This window comes from Charadrius vociferus, unplaced genomic scaffold (genome assembly GCF_000708025.1).
Source record: "Charadrius vociferus isolate BGI_N301 unplaced genomic scaffold, ASM70802v2 scaffold102, whole genome shotgun sequence".
Taxonomy (NCBI): domain Eukaryota; kingdom Metazoa; phylum Chordata; class Aves; order Charadriiformes; family Charadriidae; genus Charadrius; species Charadrius vociferus.
In genome coordinates this window covers 2,138,247-2,151,987 of record NW_009647212.1, presented here as the reverse complement: position 1 = coordinate 2,151,987, position 13,741 = coordinate 2,138,247, and positions in this window count along the sequence as shown.

The following is a 13,741-nucleotide window of genomic DNA, read 5'->3' as shown; positions in this document are numbered from 1 at the left end:
CTTCAGAGGCGGCGGCGGCGGGGGGGGGCGTTGGTCACGTACGGTGGTGTTTATGAAAGCCTTTACCTTTACAAAATACACATTGGCGTTTACAAACAGTACAGCTAAATAGACGTGAAGAGCAGAAACAAAAGCGGTTGCCCCGGCAAAGCAGGTGCGTCTGTTGGGCTTGTGAGGAGACTGGGCACCTGGCTGATCCACTGGGAAAAGGAGCATGTGAGCCGCTTAAAATTGTTGTTTCTCACGAGGGAGGCATCTCCATTACTCTCTCTTGTCTTTTTCTTGGTTTTTTAACCCAGGCATCTCCCTATTCGCCAGTCTGTTACCCTTGTGTGCAGTAAAATTGATGGGATATTGCAGGCTGCTGCATGACTGGCCTTGAAGAGAGAAAAGTGTTAAATAGTGGTGTGAATGATCACAGGAAACATCGCCTGGGCCTCTGAAACTTGGGCAGAACTTGCAATAGTCCTAAAATCACTGGATTTGGCTGCAAATCACCTGTAGGTGAGCACTCAAGCCCAAGGTAAATGCAGTGGGTTGGGGTTTTTTTTAGTACAGATGTGCCTGTGTTGCCTCAGAGATCTGCTCCAGGGGGTGACCATTGGCCTTTGAGCACAGTAATAAAGCACAGCTGACAATCCATACTGCCAACCTTTCGTTCCTATCATGCAGCACTATTTCATTTACTTACCCACAAGTCTGAAAGGCAGCAGGCATGCTTGCGTTCCATATGGTTACAGCCCGCTTCAGGAGGGAGCCAGGACCCCACACTGGCAGCATCCACCAACAGCCCAGGCAATGGCTGCTAGCCCCTGCTGGTCTGTCTTTGAATTGTGGTCATGCTCAAGAGGCATTATCCTCATCTGAGCTAAAGGCAGGTGAGACACAGTACAGGAATGTGATGATATAATTTACCTCACTGTGAGCTGAAGCATTAGTGAATAATTAGCAAAGAAATAAGTCTTTCCTGGCTTCCAATGCATGACCGTTGCCCTGGCTGTTCCTCTGCAAACTGCAGCATGTTCAGGTTGTTCTGGCAGGTCTAAATGCAGGGAGAGAGTTGGGGATTCTGCACAGTCTCATCACATAAGGCTGCTTACGGTGGTCTCTGCCAGACAGGCAGTCTTCCTGAGATCTCTGAGGGGTTCCGTCTCCTCGCAGTTCTGCACCTGGCAGTGGGCTTGCTCCTCCATAGACTCCCAGAATTCATGCATGAGCAGATTTCTTTTCCTCCTCCAGTAGCCTCTCTCAGGCCACCACAGAGGGGATGAAGGGGTAAGGAGTGCATCCTGGATGTGGCTGCTGTGTATATGAGGAGTGTATTTGCATCTATGCTGAGTGTGAGCACGTCTGGCTTGCTTAATAACAATGTTCCAGTGGAAACTGATGCCAATGCCTGAAACTGGCAAACCGGCCACAACCACTGGTCCTAAAAACCATGCTAATCATGCATACATCGATTGTGAAAGTAGCTAGTCAGCAAACCACACTTGCTATCTATGTATATATTGGTCTAATTTTGTAACGGAAGGAAGCAGATGCCTCCTGTGCTTCAGACAGCTACTTTTGCACACAGCTACGTTGTCAGCTGCAGCGTTACCACAAATATTGTAACTCTTTCACATATGCATATGAAATAAGACTTATGCCACTGACTAATACATAGCTTTCCCATCCTCCTCAAGCTGAGGCTTGCTTGGTATAAAAAGTGAAATACTAAAGACTGTTACAGAAAACATGTAAGCAGGCATGTATGCCAAAATTCCTGAACTCTGTATAGCTTTACTGAAAAAGATCCGAACCATCAAGATCCCACCACTGCCAACAGGCCAAACCGGTGATGTTTTCAGACTCAGTCGATTCAGTGAACACCAGTGTAAGGTAACAAACTGCTTGGAGCTCACTGTGGTTTTTGCACAACATATTTAGTGCAAACTTCTAGTGTCCTCTGTTCCCTTCAAAATCCAAGGAAAGATAGAGGAAACAGGTAAGCGGGATAGGGTTGTTGATGAGGGTTGCCAGTTTATCAGTGTGATAAACTGTCAGCTTAATAAAGTCTGCTCCTGGTTCATGTGCATGTTGGTTTCCAGACTAGTTGGATGCATTACGTTTTTTGCTGCACCTTTCTTCAGAGTAGGAAGAGGGCAAAGATTGGTGTGTATACATTTGTCACCATGTCCAGACAGGAACATAAAAAATGGCCTGCTGATCCATTTGGCCAAGCATACTCTACTCAACAGTGACAGCAGGAGATGCTATTTAGAGAGAACACCTGAACCTGGCTACTTTCTGTGATCTAACTGTCTCCGTAGTTTCCTCCAGCATCCACATTTGTTATGTCAGAGGACATTTGTAAGAGGACTATTTTGTTTGGTATCTGTTTACAGGCCGGCAGCCCCTAAATTTATATAATCCTGTTTGCCTCCTGTCGTGGTTTGGCCTCAGCCAGCAACAAAGAACCATGCAGCCGCTCGCGCAACTCCCACAGCCGTGGAAAAAGGAATCGTCAGGGCAAAACTCGGGGGTTAAAATAATGCAATTTAACAGAACAGCAAAAGGAAAAGATGAAAACGCGATTACAGTACCGCCACGACGTCCACCGATCAGAGGCCCGCCGCCGCAGCCCACCCCCAAGGGGCGACTGCTCTCCTCGCCTCGGCTACCGCCTCTTATAGCCCGGCCGTGGGTCACGTGGGAGGGAATACCCGCCCCCCGCCGGCTCCGGGGGAAATTAACCCCATCCCTGCCGCAACACACCCCAGCCTTCTGGCAACAATTTCTGGAATTTTTCTTCTGGATGTGTGAAAAAGTGCTTGCTTTCTACTCCCTGGCTGCATAGTTTAAGGGCCTTTGCTGAAGGCTGTGCTAAAGGGTGTTTGAAAATCTAAACTGTATCTCAAGTTCTGTTGAAGGCTTCAGAAGACTTCCAAGATATATGAGTAACATCTGTCTTTCAAAAAAGCTATTTTGACTGTTCCTCCAAAGATCTTATTTATACATGCATCCATTAATTTTGTTCTTTATTATAGTTTCTACTGCAGTACCCACTACAGTTGTCAGAGCTGAAACTGTGTTCTTTGATTCTGGATTCTGTCATTCTGTGTTCTGAATTCTGTAGTCTGTATTATTGGAATCTGAAATTCCTTTATTTTTCTTAGAATCTCTGTTAAATATTAGCATAATATTAATTAGTCCTCTGGTACAAAAAGGGTGTTAATTGAGAACACCACAGTCACTAGCTCTGCTATTTCAATCAGCAAGTAAATAAGAATTTGACTGGTATTTTTCTCAAGTTGAATTTATCTGTCCACAAAGAAATATCAGTCCAAGAATCTCTCTGAGGTCTTGTACAGTAAGCATAAAAAAAAAATAAAATCATTCAGTTTGGGATTATGGCTTTATCTCCTCTAGATGTTCCTTTTATATACTAATTCATCTGCTAGTCTCATAGACTCTTGCAGCATTCCTTGTTTTGTTTCATTTGAAAAGGAATTATTAGGTTTTGGGTTTTCTTCAACTGCTTTTAAGCTTGTTTTACTGTATTTTACATTTATCCTGCTAGCCTTTGAAAGAAAACTTTGTGTTCTACCCTAAAACATTACATTAACTATTTGAAGGATGATTTCTTGCTTTTAATAACTGACCTTATCCTAGTGTTAACAACACTGGCTTTCTTATGCCCTTCCCAAAGCCTTATTTACCAGGTATGCACTTGCAGTTTATTTTCCTTAAAGATTCACTGTGAGGCATGCAAGGTAACTCTCTTGTCTGCCCCTTTTAGCAGTTTTAACAAGTATTTTTACATTTCTGTAATTCTCTTTTTTTGAGGCTGAAAAGTACTGTGATTAATATTTTTTTTGTTCACTTTTGTCATAAGGATGTTAAATGCACAGGATTGCTACAGAACATCTCTTCAGTTTGGAATGAGTATGCATGAGAAATCAATGATTTAACTATGCATAATAATGACTATACTAGACATGCTTCTAAAGAAGTTGTTTAACTTTACAAGTGCAGAACACTTTCATGTTATTATATTAAATCAAAAATATATATCCCAGCATTCTGTTACTTAAAGAGCTGTGTTGAGACAATCACTTGACAGTGCTTGCATTTAGAGAGGCCAGTGTGGTCTTACTACTTAAGGCTAGTGCTGCTTGATTAATGCTGTTATGCCCCTTGACTCATACACTTAACAAAAATAATGTTTTTTTTTTTAAAAGGAAATGTTATTATGAGCCATTACATTATTCTGTATATAAATAAATGTACAGGGAGCCTGGGAACACAGACCTGAAGGTTGGAAAATCCAGAACGACTATAACATTTTTTTCAATAACATCTTTTTTTAGGCTTAAATTGGAATTTTTAAATTCTTGGATTTGTCACCAGTGGTTTCTTTTCATGCTACGCTACTTGTCATCCATGACAAGTCATTAGTCTTGTGGTTTTTAGGAGATCGCTAAGATACTTCTTTCAGAAGGCTATCAAAAAGAAAATATAAGATAACCCTAAATGAATAATTAACTGGCTTAAAGATTCATCATTTACTGGGCTCAGAAAATGAGTTCTTTTATGAACAGGTATCATAGATGCACAAGAAGCAGAAGCACTGTGCACTAGATGAATTGTCACCTAAGTCAGTGAGCTTAAAAGCCAGTTTTGATTTATGATTGTTGTAATAAACAGTCAAGCTCCTCTATTAAACTTGCTGGTCTCCATATCAAAGCAGGTATATGCCATGAGCCAAGTCAAAGAACGGTGCAAGATCTGTCCAAAGTCTGAATTATGAGGGCAGACAAGTTTCTGCTGGATGTTATTTCTGAGCATAGATGCCTATGCTAGAGATGCAGGCAAAGCAGAATGCAATCAGGCAAAGATGACTAGAAAGCTGACTTTAGATGAAGAGGCACAGGCGATATAAGCCTGAGACCTCTTTTAGGATAAATGCAGACAGGAAGAAAAGGTCTTGCAATTGTAAATAAAGAAGCTGTCTTCTATTCTGTGCCCCAATCTGGCAAGGGATGTCAATGGCAATAAGAAAGACTTCTGTAAGTACATAAGTAGCAAAAGGAAGACTGGGAAAAATGTGGGCCCATTGCTAAACAGGAGCAGGGACTTTGGTGACAGAGGACATGCAAAAGGCTGAGGTATTGAATGCCACCTTTGCCTCAGTCTTTGCTTGCAACAATGACCCTTAGGAATCCAAGGCCTCAGAGACCAGGGGGAGAGTCTGGAGCAGGAAAACCCCACAGAAAGTCTGAAGAAAGGAAGACTTACCCTTGATGGAAGAGGATCAGTTTAGAGAATGCTTAAATGAACTGAACATACAAAACTCTGTGGGCCCTGGTGGGTTGCACCCACGTATGCTGAGGGAGCTACTAACATCCTGAGGGCCACCAAGATGATTAAGGGACTGGCACATCTCTCCCATGAGGAGTAACTGAGACAGCTGGGGCTGTCTAGCCTGGAGAAGAGAAAGCCGGGGGGATCTCATCAGGTATGAATACCTGAAGGGAAGGTGTAAAGAAGATGGTGTCCAGTGACAGGATAAGAGGCAGTGGGCACAAATTGAACAGAAACTTCTGCCTGAACATAAAGAAACACTCTTTAACTGTGAGAGTGACCAAGCAGTGGCACAGGTTGCACAAAGAGGTTGTGGAGTCTCCATCCTTGGAAGTAGTCAAAAGCTGTTTGGACACAGTCCTGGGCAACCAGCTGTAGGTGAGCCTGCTCAATCAGGGGCTTGGGCCAGATAACCTCCGGGGGTCCCTTCCAATCTCAATGATTCTGTGACTCTGTGATTCTGTAGTCCTTTCTTGATACGAACATACCTGTCTGAAAACAGCTTTCGTAGTTCTTACCTTAACTAATTGCTTAATTCCAAGGGATAGTTTCATCTTATTGTTCTCTCTGAGCACTCTCAGAATTGACAACCTCAGGCTTTACAAGGCTTTACTCATCAGTACCTCCTATTTAGTCTTCAGCCAACTGAGTATTTCAATTTTCACAGCTTGTTCATGGCTTTTTCATGAAATAAAGCCAAAGGAGAAGCAGAAGAGTTCCTTAAGATCCCATAACCATAAAACTCCATAACTAGCTTAAAGATTCATCATTTACTGGGCTCAGAAAATGAGTTCTTTTATGAACAGGTATCATAGACGCACAAGAAGCAGAAGCACTGTGCACTAGATGAATTGTCACCTAAGTCAGTGAGCTTAAAAGCCAGTTTTGATTTATGATTGTTGTAATAAACAGTCAAGCTCCTCTATTAAACTTGCTGGTCTCCATATCAAAGCAGGTATATGCCATGAGCCAAGTCAAAGAACGGTGCAAGATCTGTCCAAAGTCTGAATTATGAGGGCAGACAAGTTTCTGCTGGATGTTATTTCTGAGCATAGATGCCTATGCTAGAGATGCAGGCAAAGCAGAATGCAATCAGGCAAAGATGACTAGAAAGCTGACTTTAGATGAAGAGGCACAGGCGATATAAGCCTGAGAGCTCTTTTAGGATAAATGCAGACAGGAAGAAAAGGTCTTGCAATTGTAAATAAAGAAGCTGTCTTCTATTCTGTGCCCCAATCTGGCAAGGGATGTCAATGGCAATAAGAAAGACTTCTGTAAGTACATAAGTAGCAAAAGGAAGACTGGGAAAAATGTGGGCCCATTGCTAAACAGGAGCAGGGACTTTGGTGACAGAGGACATGCAAAAGGCTGAGGTATTGAATGCCACCTTTGCCTCAGTCTTTGCTTGCAACAATGACCCTTAGGAATCCAAGGCCTCAGAGACCAGGGGGAGAGTCTGGAGCAGGAAAACCCCACAGAAAGTCTGAAGAAAGGAAGACTTACCCTTGATGGAAGAGGATCAGTTTAGAGAATGCTTAAATGAACTGAACATACAAAACTCTGTGGGCCCTGGTGGGTTGCACCCACGTATGCTGAGGGAGCTACTAACATCCTGAGGGCCACCAAGATGATTAAGGGACTGGCACATCTCTCCCATGAGGAGTAACTGAGACAGCTGGGGCTGTCTAGCCTGGAGAAGAGAAAGCCGGGGGGATCTCATCAGGTATGAATACCTGAAGGGAAGGTGTAAAGAAGATGGTGTCCAGTGACAGGATAAGAGGCAGTGGGCACAAATTGAACAGAAACTTCTGCCTGAACATAAAGAAACACTCTTTAACTGTGAGAGTGACCAAGCAGTGGCACAGGTTGCACAAAGAGGTTGTGGAGTCTCCATCCTTGGAAGTAGTCAAAAGCTGTTTGGACACAGTCCTGGGCAACCAGCTGTAGGTGAGCCTGCTCAATCAGGGGCTTGGGCCAGATAACCTCCGGGGGTCCCTTCCAATCTCAATGATTCTGTGACTCTGTGATTCTGTAGTCCTTTCTTGATACGAACATACCTGTCTGAAAACAGCTTTCGTAGTTCTTACCTTAACTAATTGCTTAATTCCAAGGGATAGTTTCATCTTATTGTTCTCTCTGAGCACTCTTAGAATTGACAACCTCAGGCTTTACAAGGCTTTACTCATCAGTACCTCCTATTTAGTCTTCAGCCAACTGAGTATTTCAATTTTCACAGCTTTTTCATGGCTTTTTCATGAAATAAAGCCAAAGGAGAAGCAGAAGAGTTCCTTAAGATCCCATAACCATAAAACTCCATAACTACCTGTTCTTAAAGTCGAAGATAAATTGGTTATATAGACATGAATCTTCAAGAACCTAGAATTCTTTCACGTAGCCATTCAAACACTTGGTTTGATGAGTGGTGCTGTGTCAAATCAGCGTGTCTAACATGCTGTCTGACAGACCAGAAATTATTTCAGATACAGAAATAGAAACAGGTATGAACTGGCATATTTTACAAGTGTCTTGAACGGCTAAACATGTTGATTAATGAGAAAAAAAAACCTAAGTCTTTATTCTGCTCTTTACTGAATTATCTCCCAGTTTAAACGCTTCCTCATACAGATATTACAAGATTTAACTGTTGATACCTAGTAATCCCTTGAGGAGTTTATGTGGAACACCAATTAGAGCTAATTGCTTCTTTGTTAGAACCTGTTGTGGTTTATCTGATTTGTGTATAAACCATATAAGCAGTGTAAAGATACCCGAGATAACATATCAAATCTGGCAGGTGAGAATAATGTTACTTTTTTAAAAATCACCCCCAAAACAATCCAATTCTGAGCCTTGCAGAGCTTGAGATGATAAGTACTAAAGGAATGGCTGTGGCTGTCACTAGAGGGAGTGTCTGCAACAGTGGAAAAATATGTTTGTCCGTTTTTGTGATGTTTAAATTAATAGGAACCTGCAGGGGTCTTTGAAAAAGAACCAGGAAAAAAAATAATTTGCAATATACTGCAGATTTACAAGTGATTTTTCTTTCCTATTTGCTTATTATGATCAGAGCATAAGCTATATTGATTGATTAAAACTGCTTCATTTCTCTGTCCTCAGGGCATACGTGATTTTGAATGTCTGTTCTTAGGATTATGTTTATAATTGTGGATGTAAACATCTTGGTGATACTTTTAATACATTAACATTTTTTAGTATATAAAAAAAGAACATTTATTAATGTTCCTATTAATGACACAGGGTCAAAAGTTACCAGTCACTTTAAGTTTCTAGATGCCATCACTTTTCAGAACTGATGTGCTCAGGAACACTGGTTATTGTTCTTTTTTACAGCCTAAAATACTTGCGGTCTTGACTAAGCTAAGTAATTTTTCCATCGTTCCTTCAATACGGGTCATGTTTCTAAACCTCCTGTTTTCCTTACTATCCTATGAATAATCCTCAGTTTGTCTACTATTTTCTTGACAGGTAAGGTATTCCAGGAAACTCTATAAATGCAAAGTGAAGTAGAATAATTGCACAATATTCCCATTTTTCTGCTATGCAGGGTGTGTCTTACTGCATGTAGCTACTTGTGTTTTTCTCTTTTGAATTTAAATTCTGATTGAGAGTTCACAGACCTCCCTAGCCTGAGGTTATCTGTAGCTTTACAAACGTAATTTTTGTTCCACCATCTGCCTGCCTGTTCAGGAAAATGTTGAACAGAAGGACCAGAAGGTGTCTAGGAGAAGCTAGAGCATGGCATCGCAAGGCTAGCGGCTCCCTCAGGGCCAGGCACCAGGAGCCACAGGGGATCCCAGCCAGGCAGCCAGGGGGCTCCAGAGCAGCCCCAACCCCAGACAGTGGGCACCTCCCTGGGGACTGGGAAAGGCCGAGGCTGGACCAGGATGTCAGCCTGGTCGTCAGGCCTGGCTTAGCAGGGCCCATGGCCGGGCAGGGCAGGGCTGTGGGGAGCTGGAGACCAGCCCCAGAGAGGCAGCACTGGGGCAGGGACTGGTGGCTCTGGATGTTCACTTGGGATCCTGGGCTATGGACAAGGTGGGGGGAGGTCCTAGAGGAGCCCAGGTAGGGGCGGTCAAGCCCATCAGTGCCCTTAGCCCTGACAGGCTGCCCTAGGAGGAACAGCGAGCTGAGACCCATGGGTGGTCACAGCACAGACAGTGACCTTGCCATCAGGACACAGTCCTGCATCATCTCAGCAGGATTGGGTCAGTGATATTGACAGTCCCAGCAAGGCAAGGAATAAAATCAGGTCCAAGGTCCAGACAGGAAGAGCAATAGACACCTGGAGACAACACTAAAATGTAGGTCCAAGGTCTATCAAGGAGACAGGGCTGGAGAGAAGACCAGAGACAATGCTACCTTCCATGTAGGTCCAGAGTCTACCCAGGAAACCCAGTCAGCAAGACAGGGCTGCAGGAATTGGGCTGGGAATGGGTTCAACTTTTAAATAGCTCAAGGATGGGTTTGGGTGCCCAGGCCTGAGCTGACCCAGAGCCCTGGAGCTCTCGCAGAGGGTGCATGGTCCTGGGCTGGGCAGGTTGGCCAGGGCAGAGCCCTGACAGCGTGAAACAACTCAACTGTGATTGCAGACTTCTGGCCAGCAAATTCCTTAAACATGCTAGGAACTACAATGTAAACAACATCATCTTGCTTAGAGCACAACTTTTCAGAGTGAAGTCAGTGCCTGTGGAATACCATGTGGTTAGCAACAGTCCTTTTTTCCCCAAAACTCTTTCTGTTGGTGTTCCTGGCTCAGAATGTGCCAGCCAAGTCTCAAAACCCAGGAGGCAGTGCATCCGGACCTGGAGGTCTTCCCAGGTTGAAGTCGCCTGTTCTGCCCTGTTTCCTTCAAGGCTATCAGGCCTTGAATGAGAGGGATCCCTTGCTTCTCTCCTTCAGGGTTCAAGCCCAGATACCATACATTTAGTAGTTCTTCCCTGTTTTGAAATCTGCTCAGAACTTCTACAACTTCAGTATCAGCCTTGCCGTTTCTTCGGTCTGCTATCTTTTATAGTTGCCATTTCTGATCCGTTAGAAAGAGCTGGGAAGACATTTATTCTTTCCATTAACATTTTCTGGACTACCGCTACTGCCACAGAGCAGTTGACATGCCAGAGCTTCTAATGCCAGTATCTACATGCATGCTCTCTTTCCTACTAAATAAAAGGTAATTCAAAATACTTTGCCCTCAGTGAAAGAGCAATGAAACAAATTACCCTTTCTCTAGTTTAAGAGCCTGAAACACAATTACTATGGAGTAGCTAATGCAGCCTATTAGTAAAGGCAAGTAGCATAAGGATACTTTTAGTACATCAAATGAATGAGTATGATTTGGTTTATGAAAACCCACTGAAATGACTCAAATCTTGGGACTATTTATCTGCCCACCAATAAAACTATTATTCCTTTGCGTAGTCCACACACAGTGGTACATAAAAAGTAATACTGAAGTCAAAGTAAAAGTGAGGGAGAGGGGGGTTGTAAGAGCCTGCACACAAGAGGTTGCAACAAATCACCCCAGCAGTACTGTCATTAAAGAGGGGATACACATCCCTTGTCTCTTCCTGCTAACTAGGCCATGTCGTGAAAAGTAAGGGCTTCTCTGTTGTGCTCTCAGTCATATTAGGTCATCAAGAGTGGTTGTGAGAAAACACATGTTAAGCTGGAAAAGGATTTTAATGCTGCTGTTCAAAGCTGACAAGCTACCTCTGGACAGTGTCAGGCAATATTTTTTGCTGGATGAAACAACTATGGCTTGTACCCACTAACTGGAAATCAGGTGTAGAATAGACTCATGGCAGCTAAGATACTTGGTCCAAAAGAAGACAGAGATTCCATTGGTGATACATTTGTTTTGCTAGATGGCTTTGCACGGCTCTGTGTCAGCCTGTGTCACAGCATACAGTGTCCCCAGGAAAAGCTGGATACTTTGGCAGTAAGAACAAGAAAACCAGCAGAGAATTTTGATATCCTGGGAAAACCCTGTAGGCAGCTGTAGCACTAGCTGACTTTTGTAACACGTAGCACATTTAGTAAGTGACTGATTGCTCCCTTCTGATAGAGGACCCAAGGCAAGCCTAACTCCACTAAACTTCTAGTTTTGTTTGGTCTCTGATGTATCGTCATTTCATTTTTAAAAATTATGGCCATGTGGCTACAGCAGTGTAAGTCATCAAAACCACAACAACATGAGAAAAAATAAGGAGGCAAGAGTCCTGAAGATCCTGGTGTCTCCCTGCAGGATGAGTGGGCACAGAGGTGGTGTTTCCAGACCTGAGAAGGATCAGTGGGATTGTATGGAGCACGCAGTAAGGAACCTGGAGCTTGCATCACAACCTTGGCCCCCATTCTTATGAGTTGCCCTCAGAGATTAGTAAGGTTTTGGTGTATTATGAAATGATACAATTGTGTCCCACAAATTATATGATGGATGCGTGAGAATGTGTCTTGTCTATGGTCCCTGAAACAGGAAGGCAGGACATGCCTCATGAATGCCAGGCAATATTACTCTGTATGTCTTGGACAATAATGAGGGGTAGACTAATCAGGAGGCTGTTTTGCACATTGTAGCAACTGTGGTAATGTTGCACTTCCTGACCCTGAATTACTACACAACACAAGACATGGTGTGGCTAGCTTCCACAAGGGATAGGATGGGACGGGACGGGACGGGACGGGATGGGATGGGATGGGATGGGATAGGGTAGCAGCCCAGAAATAGGAGTGCTTCCACCCTCAGAACCTGTACTAGCTTGTAGCTTTCTTCTCCATGAAATTTGTCATTAGCTCTTGGCTAGGAAAGAACAAGATCCCACCGCTGAGAGATGACAAGCCTGAACACATTGATAGCAGCCTCCAGCGACTTGGTCTGTCTTACATTGTACAGGAGTCTCCCTTAGCACTGACCAAAGCGATGAAGAGGCACAGAGCTCCATGTCTGACCTGACAACACTGAGTCACACCTTTTCCCTTGCCTGTGCTTCAGTGGAGTGTGCAGCTCCCTTCTTCATCAGCCTTGAAATTCAGTGATCTGCCTGTGGCTTCATTTTTAGCTAGTCAGATTAGTATGGACACCAAAAAGGGGTGGTGGCTCTTAGGGATGCAGGGTGAGTTACAGATATAAGCAGTGTGCCAGAAGGACATGACTGAGCGGGGCACGGGACAGCCAGCATTCCCAAGGGAATTCCATGCAATCCAGTGTGACGTTGTCTAGGGCACAAGCTTTAGCTTGTCACCTCACTGGGTCACCTCTAAGGATAACCCTATCCTAAACGGGATATATGTATCTGATAGGATTCCGCACTTACACACGATTTAAGCATGTCTGTGAGATCAGGATTTATATTTTATTTCTTTATGGGCATCATATTATTTGCTCACCTTAAAAAGATACACATACTAATGAACTGACTTAAATTACTTTTAACGAGTTATATCAAAATAATACCTGGTGTGTTGTACTCATAACTTTTGGATAACTCTGATCTAGCTGGAGGGGAACTATTTATCCAGGAAGATTGTGGTCTATTTTTTTTACTGTGAGTAGGTTACTTTTTCAAGTTTCCTCCTCCAAAGGTTACAAACATTTTTGTTGACATTTTTCTTGTTGTGTACCTACACATGCACAAAATCTACATGAAGGAGAAAACACTGGCATTTAGTTGAAAGAAAAAGAAAAGTTAAGGGAATTGAGGCAAAGTATTAAAGAACTTTATTTACTGTCTCATTGAATTAAACAATAATGTATCTTTTTTTTCTCTCACTACTTTTAAATATTTTCTTTTAGCAAAATTATCTCTTGTTTATGAAGAAACCCAGAGTTAAATGAGTATCAACCAGATTTTTTCAGCTCTTACTATGTCTGTCAGACACAGGTACGACAGCTTCAGTATGGGAACCTCTGTGCCATGTGCATTGTAAACCTGTTCCCCTAACAGTGACCGCAGCAGGCTGCTACTTCAAGTGGCAATAATTCTACTTTATGCCTCTCAAGGTTGGATTATTTTTTTGCTCCGTTTTTTCTTTGGTGAAAGGATTTTATCTTTTCTGGTAATGTGGAAAACGTTACTCTCTCCTCTTCATTTTGCTCTCTTTTATCATGTGATTTTCAAAACCGGTCTGTTGAATTTTCAGTGCTTTCTTTATTTTAACTGCTTAACATTTAGCACGTTTCTACTTCACAGTTAGTGAATTTTTACTCGGTGTAAAGACCCGTTTTAACTCCACTGCTTTTGCAGATGAGTTAGTACCGCGCTTACACAGCCCTCTCCCTCCTCCCTCCTGTAGGGATGCGAGAAGAGATGCTCGGGGTAAGACGCCGCACCGCCGCCTTTGGAAACGGCTCGGCGGGCTCCTCCGTCCCCCTGCCGGGGAG